The sequence below is a fragment of the Loxodonta africana genome, chromosome 4 (genome assembly GCF_030014295.1).
Source record: "Loxodonta africana isolate mLoxAfr1 chromosome 4, mLoxAfr1.hap2, whole genome shotgun sequence".
Lineage (NCBI taxonomy): Eukaryota > Metazoa > Chordata > Mammalia > Proboscidea > Elephantidae > Loxodonta > Loxodonta africana.
The window spans coordinates 46,063,524-46,077,337 of NC_087345.1; positions in this window are offsets into that span (position 1 = coordinate 46,063,524).

Here is a 13,814-nt window from a genome sequence, read left to right on the forward strand (position 1 = left end):
GCTCTTATTTCTCTAGGGTATATTCTGAGGAGTGGGAGTTCTGGGTTGTATGGTAGTTCTATTTCTAACTTTTTAAGAAAATGCCAGATAGATTTCCAAAGTGGTTGTACCATTTTACATTCCCACCAGCAGTGTGTAAGAGTTCCAATCTCTCCGCAGCCTCTCCAACATTTATTATTTTGTGTTTTTTGGATTAATGCCAGCCATGTTGGAGTGAGATGGAATCTCATCATGATTTTAGTTTGCATTTCTCTAATGGCTAATGATCGAGAGCATTTCCTCATGTATCTGTTAGCCGCCTGAATATCTTCTTTGGTGAACTGCGTGTTCATATCCTTTGCCCAATTTTTAATTGGGTTGTTTGTCTTTTTGTGATTGAGTTTTAACAGAATCATATAGATTTTAGAGATCAGGTGCTGGTCGGAGATGTCATAGCTGAAAAATTTTTCCCAATCTGTAGGTGGTCTTTTTACTCTTTTGGTGAAGTCTTTAGATGAGCATAGGTGTTTGATTTTTAGGAGCTCCCAGTATTCCGGTTTCTCTTCATCATTTTTGGTAATATTTTGTATTCTGTTTATGCCTTGAATTAGGGCTCCTAACGTTGTCCCTATTTTTTTTCTTCCATGATCTTTACCGTTTTAGTCTTTATGTTTAGGTCTTTGATCCACTTGGAGTTAGTTTTTGTGCATGGTGTGAGGTATGGGTCCTGTTTTATTTTTTTTGCAAACGGATATCCAGTTATGCCAGCACCATTTGTTAAAAAGACTATATTTTCCCCAATTAAGTGACACTGGGCCTTTGTCAAATATCAGCTGCTCAGATGTGGATGGATTTATATCTGGGTTCTCAATTCTGTTCCATTGGACTACGTGCCTGTTGTTGTACCAGTACCAGGCTATTTTGACTACTGTGGCTGTATAATATGTTCTAAACTCAGGTAGAGTGAGGCCTCCCACTTTCTTCTTCTTTTTCAGTAATGCTTTACTTATCCAGGGGCTTCTTTCCCTTCCATATGAAGTTGGTGATTTGTTTCTCCAACACTTTAAAAAATGTTATTGGAATTTGGATCGGAAGTGCATTGTATATATAGATGGCTTTTGGTAGGATAGACATTTTTACTATGTTAAGTCTTCCTATCCATGAGCAAGGTATGTTTTTCCACTTATGTAAGTCCCTTTTGGTTTCTTACACTAGTACTTTGTAGTTTTCTTTGTATAGGCCTTTTACATCTTTGGTAAGATTTATTCCTAAGTATTTTATCTTCTTGGGGGCTACTGTGAATGGTATTGATTTGGTGATTTCCTCTTTGATGTTCTTTTTGTTGATGTAGAGGAATCCAAGTGATTTTTGTAAGTTTTTCTTGTAATCTGAAACTCTGCCAAACTCTTCTATTAGTTTCAATAGTTTTCTGGAGGATTCCTTAGGGTTTTCTGTGTACAAGATCATGTCATCTGCAAGTAGAGATAATTTTACTTCGTCCTTGCCAATCCAGATGCCGTTTATTTCTTTGTCTAGCCTAATTGCTCTGGCTAGGACCTCTAGCACACTGTTGAATAAGAGCGGTGATAAAGGGCATCCTTGTCTGGTTCCCGTTCTCAAGGGAAATGCTTTCAGGCTCTCTCCATTTAGGGTGATGTCGGCTGTTGGCTTTGTGTAGATGCCCTTTATTATGTTGAGGAATTTTCCTTCAATTCCTATTTTGGTCAGAGTTTTTATCATGAATGGGTGTTGGACTTTGTCAAATGCCTTTTCTTCATCAATTGATAAGATGATGTGGTTTTTGTCTTTTATTTATATGGTGGATTACATTAATGGTGTTTCTAATATTGAACCAACCTTGAGTACCTGGTATAAATCCCACTTGGTCATGGTGGATTATTTTTTTGATATGTTGTTGAATTCTATTGGCTAGAATTTTGTTGAGGATTTTTGCATCTATGTTCATGAGGGATATAGGTCTATAATTTTCTTTTTTTTGTGGTGTCTTTACCTGGTTTTGATATCAGGGATATGCTGGCTTCATAGAATGTGTTAGGAAGTATTCCATCATTTTCTATGCTTTGAAATACTTTCAGTAGTAGTGATGTTAACTCTTCTCTGAAAGTTTGGTAGAACTCTGCAGTGAAGCCATCCGGGCCAGGCTTTTTTTCTTGGGAGTTTTTTGTTTACCTTTTCTCTTTTTTTGTTATGGGTCTATTTAGTTGTTCTACTTCTGATTGTGTTAGTTTACGTAGGTAGTGTTTTTCTAGGAATTCATCCATTTCTTCTAAGATTGCAAATTTGTCAGAGTACAATTTTTCGTAATAATCTGAAATGATTCTTTTAATTTCAGTTGGGTCTTTTGTGATATGGCCCATCTCATTTCTTATTCTGGTTATTTGTTTCCTTTCCTGTATTTTTTAGTCAGTCTGGCCAATGGTTTATCAATTTTGTTAATTTTTTCAAAGGACCAGCTCTTGGCTTTGTTAATTCTTTCAATTGTTTTTCTGTTCTTTTTTTATTTCATTTAGTTCAGCTCTAATTTTTATTATTTGGTTTCTTATGGTGCCTGATGTATTCTTTTTTTGCTCACTTTCTATTTGTTCAAGTTGTAGGGACAGTTCTCTAATTTTGGCTCTTCTTTATGTATGTGTGCATTTATCAATATAAATTGGCCTATGAGCACTGGTTTTGCTGTGTTCCAGAGGTCTTGATAGAAAGTGTTTTCATTCTCGTTGCATTCTGTGAATTTCTTTATTCCATCCTTAATGTCTTTTATAACCCAGTTTTTTTTGAGCAGGGTATTGTTCAGTTTCCAAGTATTTGATTTCTTTTCCCTAATTTTTCTGTTATTGATTCCTACTTTCATGGCCTTGTGGTCTGAGAAGATGCTTTGTAATATTTCAATGTTTTGGATTCTGCAAAGGTTTGTTTTATGAACTAATATGTGATCTATTCTAGAGAATGTTTCATGTGCACTAGAAAAAAAAAGTATACTTGGCAGCTGTGGGTGGAGTGTTCTGTGTAAGTCTATGAGGTCAAGTTCGTTGATTGTAGCAATTAGGTCTTCCATGTCTCTGTTGAGCTTCTTACTGGAAGTCCTATCCTTCTCCGAAAGCAGTGTGTTGAAGTCTCCTATTATAATTGTGGAAGTGGCTATCTCACTTTTCATTTCTGTTAAAGTTTGTTTTATGTATCTTGCAGCCCTGTCATTGGGTGCATAAATATTTAATATGGTTATATCTTCCTGGTAATTGTCCCTTTAATCATTATGTAGTGTCCTTCTTTATCCTTTGTGGTGGATTTAACTTTAAATTCTATTTTGTCAGAAATTAATATTGCTACTCCTGCTCTTTTTTGCTTATTGTTTGCTTGATAAATTTTTTTTTCCATCCTTTGAGTTTTAGTTTGTTTATGTCTCTAAGTCTAAGGTATGTCTCTTGTAGGCAGCATATAGATGGATTGTGTTTCTTTATCCAGTCTGAGACTCTCTGTCTCTTTACTGGTGCATTTAGTCCATTTACATTCAGTGTAATTATAGATAAGTATGTATTTTTTAGTGCTATCATTTTGATGCCTTTTTGTGTGTGTTGTTGACAATTTCATTTTTCCACTTACTTTTTTGTGCTGAGATGTTTTTCTTTGTAAATTGTGTGTTCCTCATTTCCATAGTAGTTGAATTTATGTTTGCTGATTCGTTATGTTTTTATCTTGAATTATGGAATTGTTAGACCTCTTTGTGGTTACCTTAATTTTTACCCCTATTTTTCTAAGTAAAAACCTAACTTGTATCGTCCTATATCGCCTTGTTTTCCTCTCCATATGGAAGATCTATGCCTCCTGTATTTAGTCCCTCTTTTTGATTATTGTGATCTTTTACATAATGACTTCAATGATTCCCTGTTTTGAGCATTTTTTTCTTTTTAAAATTAATCTTAATTTGTTTTTGTGATTTCCTTATTTGAGTTGATATCAGGATGTTCTGTTCTGTGACCTTGTGTTGTGTTGGTATCTGATATTATTGATTGTCTGATCAAACAATTTCCTTTAGTAATTCTTGTAGCTTTGGTTTGGTTTTTGCAAATTCTCTAAGCTTGAGTTTGTGTGTAAATGTTTTAATTTCACCTTCGTATTTGAGAGAGAGTTTTGCTGGATGTATGATCCTTGATTAGCAGTTTTTCACCTTCAGTGCTCTATATACGTCATCCCATTGCCTTCTTGACTGCATGGTTTCTGCCGAGTAGTCTGAAGTTATTCTTATTGATTCCCCTTTGTGGGACACTTTTCTTTTATCTCTGGCTGTCTTTAAAAATTTTCTCTTTACCTTTGGTTTTGGCAAGTTTGATGATAATATGCCTTGGTGATTTTCTTTTTGGATCAATCTTATAGATATCTTTTCGTCTTTCATGATGCCAGGCAAGTTTTCTCTCAACAGATCTTCAACTCTTCTCTCTGTATTTTCTGTTATCCCTCCCTGTTCTGGACCTCCAATCACACACAAGTTATTCTTCTTGATAGAGTCCCACATGATTGTTAGGGTTTCTTCATTTTTTTAAACTCTTTTATCAGATTTTTCTTCAGCTATATTGGTGTCAATTGCCTTATCCTCCACCTCCCCCACTCTGCATTCCAATTGCTCGATTCTGCTCTTCTGACTTCGTATTAAGTGGTCTAATTCTGTAATTTAACTGTTAATTTTTTGGATTTCTGAATGCTCTCTATGGATTCTTGCAGCTTATTAATTTTTCCACTATGTTCTTGAATAATCTTTTTGATTTCTTCAACTGCTTTCTCAGTGTGTTCCTTGGCTTTTTCTGTAGATTGCCTTATTTCATTTCTGAGGTCATCTCTGATGTCTTGAAGCATTCTGTAAGTTAGTTTTTTATATTCTGCATCTGGCAATTCCAGGATTGTATCTTCATTTGGGAAAGATTTTGATTCTTTAATTTGGGGAGTTGTAGAAGCAGTCATGGTCTGCTTCTTTATGTGGTTTGATATCGACTGCTGTCTCTGAGCCATCTATAAGATATTGTAATGATTTATTTTATATTTGCTCACCGAGTCTTATCTTGTTTTGTTTTCTTTCAATATATGCAGATGGGCTACTAGATTGCACTGTCTTGATTGTTGTAGCCTTTGAATCACTTATGCCCTATTACCAGGTGGTTTGGGCTGTTACCAGATATATAAGCCTAAGAGTCCATTCACTATTCTTGAATAGAATCTGATTTGGGGTCACCAATGTGTGGTGTAGACTGTCAACTCCTCACTTAGAGAATAGTGGTGATAGTTGTGTGCATCAGATTCTAGTAGCAGCAGGAAGTCACACTCCGGGAGGATAGGCAGGATGCTGACATCCTTCCCCCATGTGCCAGTGAGATAGGTGTGTCTCTATTCCTAAAGCACTTTGGTGGGTGGGCTCTGCAGCTGTACCTTAGGCACCCAATGCATGTACCTCTAAAGATTGGTAGGTGTCAGTATCCTCAGACCCTTTTGGCAGGTGGCTAGGTGGTTTGGATGGAGCTTCAGTCCTCAGTTCCCACTGTGGATCAATGAGGGCTCTGTTTAATAGGTAGAGATATCAGACCGGAAAAACTTGTCTTTCCAGTGATCTTAAACAATTACAGTCAGATCACTATCAGAATTGCCTTTGCATTAAAATAGCCACGTTGTTCCCCATAGGGATGAAAGCCCAAGACTGTGGATCTCATTTGCTTGGCTGGAGCTGGTTCTGTGTTTTTACTCCAATTTAGGGAAGTCAGGGAAGGATTTTTGGTCCCTGAGTTTTTGTAGCTGCTTCTCTCAGGCCAGGAGAATGGCTTAGGAAAGACAAAAAAACAAATCAAAACAAAACAAAAAAACCCACAGAGCACTTCACTCCCTGGCCCAGGAAATTCCAATGTTAATGAAGCCACCTGGGGCAGGAAGGGGAGGGATCAGATAGACAGGAGAGAGTAGCACCCAGCAATATAGACGAAGTTACTTATTTTGCTTGGTGATGACTGTTTTATCTGAGATTCCCAAGGGGCGTGTAGCCTGTGTGTGCTGGCTGGGTTAAGATTGCCCCCAAGGGTCAGGCCAGGGTCCTGTGCTTGTGCTGTCTCAGAAGCCGTGGTCAGCTCCTCTGCTCCCAGTCCAAAGCCCAGTGCCAAGGCTCCCTGGCTGAAACGCCACACTCCAGGCTCCAAAACCAGTCGCTGCCTCCCAGTGACTTCTCTTCCTGTCAGCCACGTCTCTGCACTGCCTGCATGCACTGGCTGGGCTTCCCCTGAGGTCACTTCAGGGAGCTAGGCCTGTGTCCCCTGTTTGCGCCATCTCAGTAAGCTGTGCTCATCTCCCCTCTGCCCAGTCCAAGGCCTGGTGCCAGGGTTTTCTGACCGGGACGCTGGTTCCAGCCTCCGAACACTGCCGCTCCTTCCCCATGGTTGCTCGTTCTCTCGTTAGCCGTGTCAATGTGCAGCCTTCTCGCACTGGCTGAGTCTTTACCAAGGTTACCTCAGGGGCCTAGGGGTTAGGGCTGTTTCCTGTGCCCGCTCTGCCTCAGCAAGCTGCAATCAGCCCCTCCACTCAGCACCAGGGAACCGCAAGGGCTCAAGACTGTAGAGCGGGACACCAGTTCCAGAGTTGGTCGCTGCTTCAGGGCACAGCTTTTCTCTCCCCTGTTACTCAGATCAACTCTTAAGATCTGTGTTTGATGGTCAGGGTTCGTAGATTGTCATGTATGTGATCGATTCACTTGTTTTTCTGAGTCTTTGTTACAAGAGGGATCCGAAGTAGCTTCTACCTAGTCAGCCATCTTGGCCCCGCCTCCATCTTTATTATATTAATGTTGTCTTCTTTTATATAATAACATTGCTGTTACCCTGTTTTGAGCTTTTTTTTTTTTTTAATAATCTTTGTTTTTTTGGATTTCCCTGTCTGGGTTGACTTCTGGTTGCTCTGCCCAGTGTTGTAGTCTTGGGTTGATATCTGATATTATTGATTTTCTAACCAAAGAACTCCCTTTATTATTTGTTGTAGTTTTGGTTTGGTTTTTATGAATTCCCTCAACTTGTGTTTATCTGGAAATGTCTTAGTTTCACCTTCATATTTAAGAGACAGTTTTGCTGGATATATGATTCTTGGCAGGCAATTTTTTTCCTTCAATTTTTTAAATATGTCATCCCATTGCCTTCTTGCCTGCATGGTTTCTTTTGAGTAGTCCAAGCTTATTCTTATTGGCTCTCCCTTGTAGGTGACTTTTTGTTTATCCCTCTCTGCTCTTATAATTCTCTTTTTATCTTTGGTATTGGCAAGTTTGATTATAATATGTCTTCGTGCCTTTCTTTTAACATCTCCCTTATGTGGAGTTTGATGAGCATCTTGAATAGATATCTTCTCATCTTTCACGATATCAGGGAAGTTTTCTGCCAACAAATCTTCAACAATTTTCTCTGTATTTTCTGTTATCCCTTCCTGTTCTGGTACTCCAATCACTCATAGGTTATTTCTCTTGATAGAGTCCCACATGATTCTTAAGGTTTCTTCATTTTTTAAATTCTTTTATCTGATTTTCCTTCAAATATATTAGTGCCAAGTGATTTATCTTCGAGTTCTGAAATTCTAGCTTCTACGTCCTCAATTCTGCTCCTCTGACTTTCTATTGAATTGTCTACTTCTGTAATTTTATTGTTAATCTTCTGAATTTCTGATTGCTGTCTGTCTATGGATTTTTCTAGCTTATCAAACTTTTCATTATGTTGCTGAATAATCTTTCTAATTTCTTCAGTTGCTTTACTTGTGAGTTCCTTGGCTTGTTCTATATATTGCCTCATCTCCATCCTGATGTCTTAAAAAAAAATTTTTTTTTAAAGGGTTCTGTATATTAAACTTTTGTGTTCTGGCTCTGGTAATTCCAGGAATGCACTTTCATCTAGAAGATCCCTGGATTCTTTGTTTTGAGAGCCTTTTGAGGTGATCATGGTCTGTTTCTTTATGTGACTTGATATTGACTATTGTCTCTGAGCCATCTATAAGTTACTGTATTAGTTTATGCTTGCTTATTGTTTTGTAGCTTCTTGCTTTGTTTTGTTTCAGTATACCCAAATGGGTTGCTTGAGTGAGCTAGCTGACTTTCTTCTTTGGAGCTCTGATGTCCTGTCCTCAGATAGCTAGAGCTGTTACCAGGTATATGAATCTAGGAGTCCATTCAGTTTTCTTGTGTGAATTCAGCTCAGGTTTCCAGGTAGCTGATCATCAAATGTGTGGGACAGGCTCTGTTCTACAAGTCTGAGAGGGGCAGGGGTGATTGGCGTATATACTGGTATGTGATTGCAGCAGGGGGTCACACTCCGAACAAGGCAGGGGGCTGAGAACCGACCCCCGAGTGTCTCTGAACATAGCATGTCCCTGTTCTTTAGAGCAGGCAGGTGGGTGGGTTCTGCAGATGGACTGTGGGCACCCAAAGTTTTTGGTTGTAAGGACTGCGAGGTACCAGTTACCTTTGGACCCCTGTTGCAGGTGGCTGGGTGACCTGAGTGGAGCTACCAATCCTTGGGTCCCTGATGTGGGTAGGTGAGGACCTTGTTTAATAGGCAAAGCAATGTCAAACATCAAACACCCAACTCTCCACTGCACAGCTGAAATGGTGGAGTCTGCCAACAAGGACCTATTTCCCGGAGTAGACCCCCACAGGTCCATGCAGAAGGGAAAGGTGCTCACAGTCAATGGATGATTTAATGCCTGGACAGGGCCCTCTTCTGTCTTGAGCTCCCCCAGTTAGTGGAGCTGACAAATTACGTTTTCCCCCAATTGCAAATTTTTTCCTTTCCCAAGGCTGGGAGCATGGCTCTAGGTGCTCAACAGTGCCTGTCTCAGGCCCAGGAAACTCAGACACTGAAGCTGGGTTGGGGGTGGGGGGGGGCGTGGTAAAATATACCCAAGTACTTAGCTTTTGCTGAGAGCGCCGTTCTTCTCAGGTTCCGGAATTGTGAGTAGGCTGTGTGGCTGGCTGCTTCTCCCTGAGGAAACTGCAGCCAAACACTAGTACCAGCTCGCCCCCACCACTCTGGGAATGGTGCCTGAGGGCTCCCCGTGATTCAGGTCTGGTAACTCCTCTCCACTTCTGAATGGTCTCTGCCTCCCTCTGCCCCTCAGTTTATTTTCTAAGCTTTCCTTTTAAGCTCAGAGATCCCAGCTTGTCAGAAATGTACTTGTTTCACTTGTTTTTTCCGGCCTTTGTTGTAAAGAGGGCTCGCCGGCAGAATCTGTCTATTCTGCCATCTTGGCTGTGCCTCTTCTAAGAATTTTATGGTTTTAGTTTTCATATTTAGATTCTTAATCAATTTTTTTTTTTTTTTGTATGGTGTGAGGCATAGATCCTATTTCATTTTCCTGCATGTGGAAATCCATTCCTCCCAATGCTATTTATTGAAGAGACTCTTCTTTCCCCATCTAATGGATTTAGCACCCTTGTAAAAATCATTTGACCATAGATTTGTAGGTTTATTTCTGGATTCTAAATACCGTTCAATTGGTCTATGTGTCTATTGATAAAACAGCACTAGGCTTTTTTGATTACTGTAGCCGTATAATATGTTTTAAAATAAGAAAGTGTGAGTCCTCCTACTTTGATCTTTTCTTTTAACATTGCTTTAGCTATTCAGGGGTCTGCCATTCCATATAAAGTTGAGGATTGGCTTTTGCATTTCTGTGTAGAAGTCTGTTGGAATCTTGATAGGGATTGCATTGAATGTATAGATTGCTTTGCGCAGTATTGGCATCTTAATGATATTATTTCAGTCCAGGAACATCTTTCCATTCATTTAAGTCTTAATCTCTTTCAGCAGTATTTTATACTTTTCATTGCATAAGTCCTTCATATCACTGTTCAAATTTTCTCAGATTTTACTCTTAGATGCTATTGCAAATGGAATGTTTCCCTAGTTTCTCTTTAAGATTTCTCATTTCTCATGTACAGAAACCCTACTGATTTTTGTTTGTTGACCTTATACCCTGCAACTTTGTTAAATTCCTCAATTAGCTCTAGAAGTTTTCTTGTGAACTCTTTGGGATTTTCTACATATAGGATCATGTCACCAAATAACTTTACTTCCTCTTTTCTAATCTTGATATCTTTTTCTTGTCTTATTGGTCTGACCAGGACTTCCAACACAATATCAAATAGAAGTGATGAGATTGGGTTCCCTTATCTTGTTCTCAATTTCAAGGGGAAAGAGCTCAGTCTTTCTCCATTAAGTATAATATTGGCTGTTGGCTCTTCGTATATCCCCTCAATCATATTGAAGAATTTCCCTTCTATTCCAGTCTTCCTGAGGGTTTTTTTTTTAATCAAGAAAGGCTGTTAGATTTTATCAAATACTTTTTCTGCATCCATAGAGATAATCAGGGGATTCTTTTCCTTTGTATTATTGATGTGGTGTATTACATTGGTTGATTTTCTAATGTTGAACCATCCCTGAGTTCCTGGAATAAATTCCACTTGCCATGGTGTATGACTTTTTTAAGTATGCTGTTGGATTCTGTTCACCAGTATTCATAAGAGATATTGGTCTGTAATTTTCTTTTGTTGTGGTATCTTTGTCTAGTTTTGATATCAGCGTTATGTTGGCTTCATGGAATGAATTAGGTAATATTCCAGTTGTTCATAATATTCTCATAATTCTCTTTATTTCTATCAGATCAGTTGTAATGTCCCCTCTTTCACTTCTTATTTTTGTTATTTTCATCTTTTCTCCTTTTTTCTTTGTCAGTTAAGGATTAGTCAATTTTATTGATCCTTTCAAAGAACTAACTTTTGGTTTTGTTGATTATTGCTTTTCTGTTTTCAATTTTATTCATTTCTGCTCTGATGTTTGTTATTTCCTCTCCTCCGGTAGATTTATGCTTAGTTTGCTCTTCTCTTTCTAGCTCCTGTATTTGTAGAGTTAAGCTATTGATTTGAGATCTTTCTTTTTTCATGTAAGCATTTATTGCTGTAAGTTTCTGTGAGTACTGCCTTCACTGCATCCCATAAGTTTCATATGTTCTGCTTTCATTTTCATTTGACTCTAAGAATTTTGTGATTTCTTCTTTGAGCCATTCGTAGTTTAATAATGTGTTGTTTAATTTCCATAAGTTTGTGTATTTTCCAAGTTATTATTATTATTTTCTGTTATTGATTTCTAGCTTCATTCTGTTGTGGTCAGAGAAAATATTTTGTATGATTTCAGTCTTTTAAAATTTATCAAGACTTGCTTTGTGACCTAACATATGGTCTATTCTGGAGAATGATCCATGTGCACTAGAGTAGAATATATATTGTGCTGTTGTTGGATGGAGTGTTCTATATATATGTATTAAGTCTAGATGATTTATAGTGTCATTCGGGTCCTATTTCCCTGTTGATCTTCCTAGATGTTCAGTCCAATATTGAAAGTGATGTACTGAAAATCTCCAACTCTTATTATAGTGTTTTCTATTTCTCCCTTCAATTCTATCAGTGTTTGCTTTATATGTTTAGATGCTCTGATATTTGGTGTATATTTATGATTCTTAAATCTTCTTAATGAGTTGACCCTTTTATAGTTATATAATGTCCATTTCTAGCTCTTCTAACAGATTGTATCTTAAAGTCTACTTTGTCTAATACTAAGATTGCCACCCCAGTTCTCTTTGGTTATTATTTGCATGGAATATTTTTTCCATCCTTTCACATCTTATATTTTTAATGTGAAATTATTTTTCTAAATTGTAGAAGAAATTGTCACTCAAGATAGTTTTTCCTTGGCATCGCAGAGTCCCCTTTTTCTTTTCTTTTAATGTACTCCTCAGAAATATGGCAGCTTGCATTCTGACATGCTTGATTATTTTGCCTCCCTTACTTTTATCTAGATCTTCTTTTTCCTTTGTCTCTATTATCCCTCTTCTGCCTAATTTTTTTTTCCACTGCCAGGAAATTTCTCTCAGTGAGAAGCCTGTCTTGTAAAGGATCCCTCAATAGTCAGATTTGAGATTTCATATGTTGTACTCTGCTTTAGCATCTTCAGACATTACTGAGGGAACTTTGCATTTACACATTATTCAAATAAGGAGCCTTGGTGGCATGATGGTTAAGTGCTTAGCTGCTAACTGAAATGTTGGCAGTTCAAAACCGCCCAACTCTTCCATGGGAGATAGATCTTGCAATCTGCTTTTGTAAGAAAACTTCTGAGGAAGCCCTACTCTGTCATATGGGATTGCTAAGAGTTGAAAATCAAGTCAACTTGACAGCACCTAACAACAACAATGTTATTCAGTTGAGCAGTTTCCCTCCCAGTTTCAGTTGCTGGGAGTTTACTTTGGCTATTTTGACATTCTCCTGTTCTCAAGTCTGTCAGCAGGTTCTGCTGCTTTCCTATCACTCCTCTGAAGCAGGCTCTGATACCATGTAGGTCTTGTGGTTATTGACAGTTTATCTTCACCTGCTTTTATTTTAGAGCTCATGAGTATCCTTCATAATCTAGATTTTTTTATAAATATTTTCTGTAAGTTTTTGGTTTTACTATCTGTTGACTCTGTCTGCTTTAATGTGGGGAGTAGGAGCTATACAAACACCATTCAACCATTCAGACAATTCTTCTCAGAATTGTTTCCAGAAGTTCTTGGAGATTTTTGTTAGCAACTTTGTCAGCTTCTGAGAACTATCTACTTTGGTGTTTCAGGTTGAGATTTTTGATAATGATTTTATTGACCTTTTGTTATCTAGCCTTTCTAGGTATTATATAGGCCTCTAATTAACTGCATTAAAACCTGCAGTTTACTTGAGTAAAATTGAATAGATTATATATATATTTAAAAAGAAAAATATGGGCTTGGAAGGAAGATGGAATTTAAGCAGATATCAGAAAAAAAAATTTTTTTCTTGTTATAGTTGAACTGAAATTCTATAGAATAATGATAAGGACTTTATTGTTGAGATTTATGAAGTAGGGAGTAGATATACTTAAGTCCTTTACTCCCCTCCTTTTGGAAAAAAGTAGAAGTATTGATTACCTTTCAAGTTTTCTATTAAAAAAAAAAAATTGGAGCCCTTGTGGCATAGTGGTTAAGAGTTCGGCTACTACCCAAAGGTCGGCAGTTCAAACCCACCAGCCACTCCTTGGAAACCCTATGGGGCAGTTCTTCTCTATCCTATAGGGTCGCTAAGAGTTGGAATTGACTCAATGGCAATGGGTTCATTAAAAAGATTGTTGTTGTTGTCGTTATGTGTCATCGAGTCAACTCTGACTTTCCGAGGCCTTAGTATAGCAGAACAAAATGTTGCCCAGTGCTTTATCATCCTCACAATCATTGCTATGTTTGAGATCATTGTTTATAGTGTATAGAAAATTAGTCTTAGCAACTGTGGGAAACAAATTCAAGTAGTTGGACTTATGTTGAAGATGAAGTGACTTATTGCATTCATTCATATATCCAAGAGGTACAAGTTTTTAACTTTTCCAAGTTGAATGCTGGGTTATTATTTGAATGGAAATTTCTTAATTCCCTATTGTGTATTTAATGAATGCAAATTAAATAAATATATAAATTAATAGGAGCCCTGTTATTTTGTAGGAACAAATATTCAGCCATTATAAATCTAAATAAATATTTAAATGTTAAAAATAATAAACACTTTTAAAAATAGACATTATCACACATATGTTTGTATATAGAGCCCCAATGTTTTGTAAATTAAGCTTTCAGAAAATAAAAACACAATTTGCCCATTGAAGTTTGAAGGAGAAACAAAAAGCTGTGGCCTTCTTCCCCTCTCCCTCTCATGGTCTGAACATTTAGGAAACAAAATAAAACAGCAGGCAGATGGAGGTAATTAT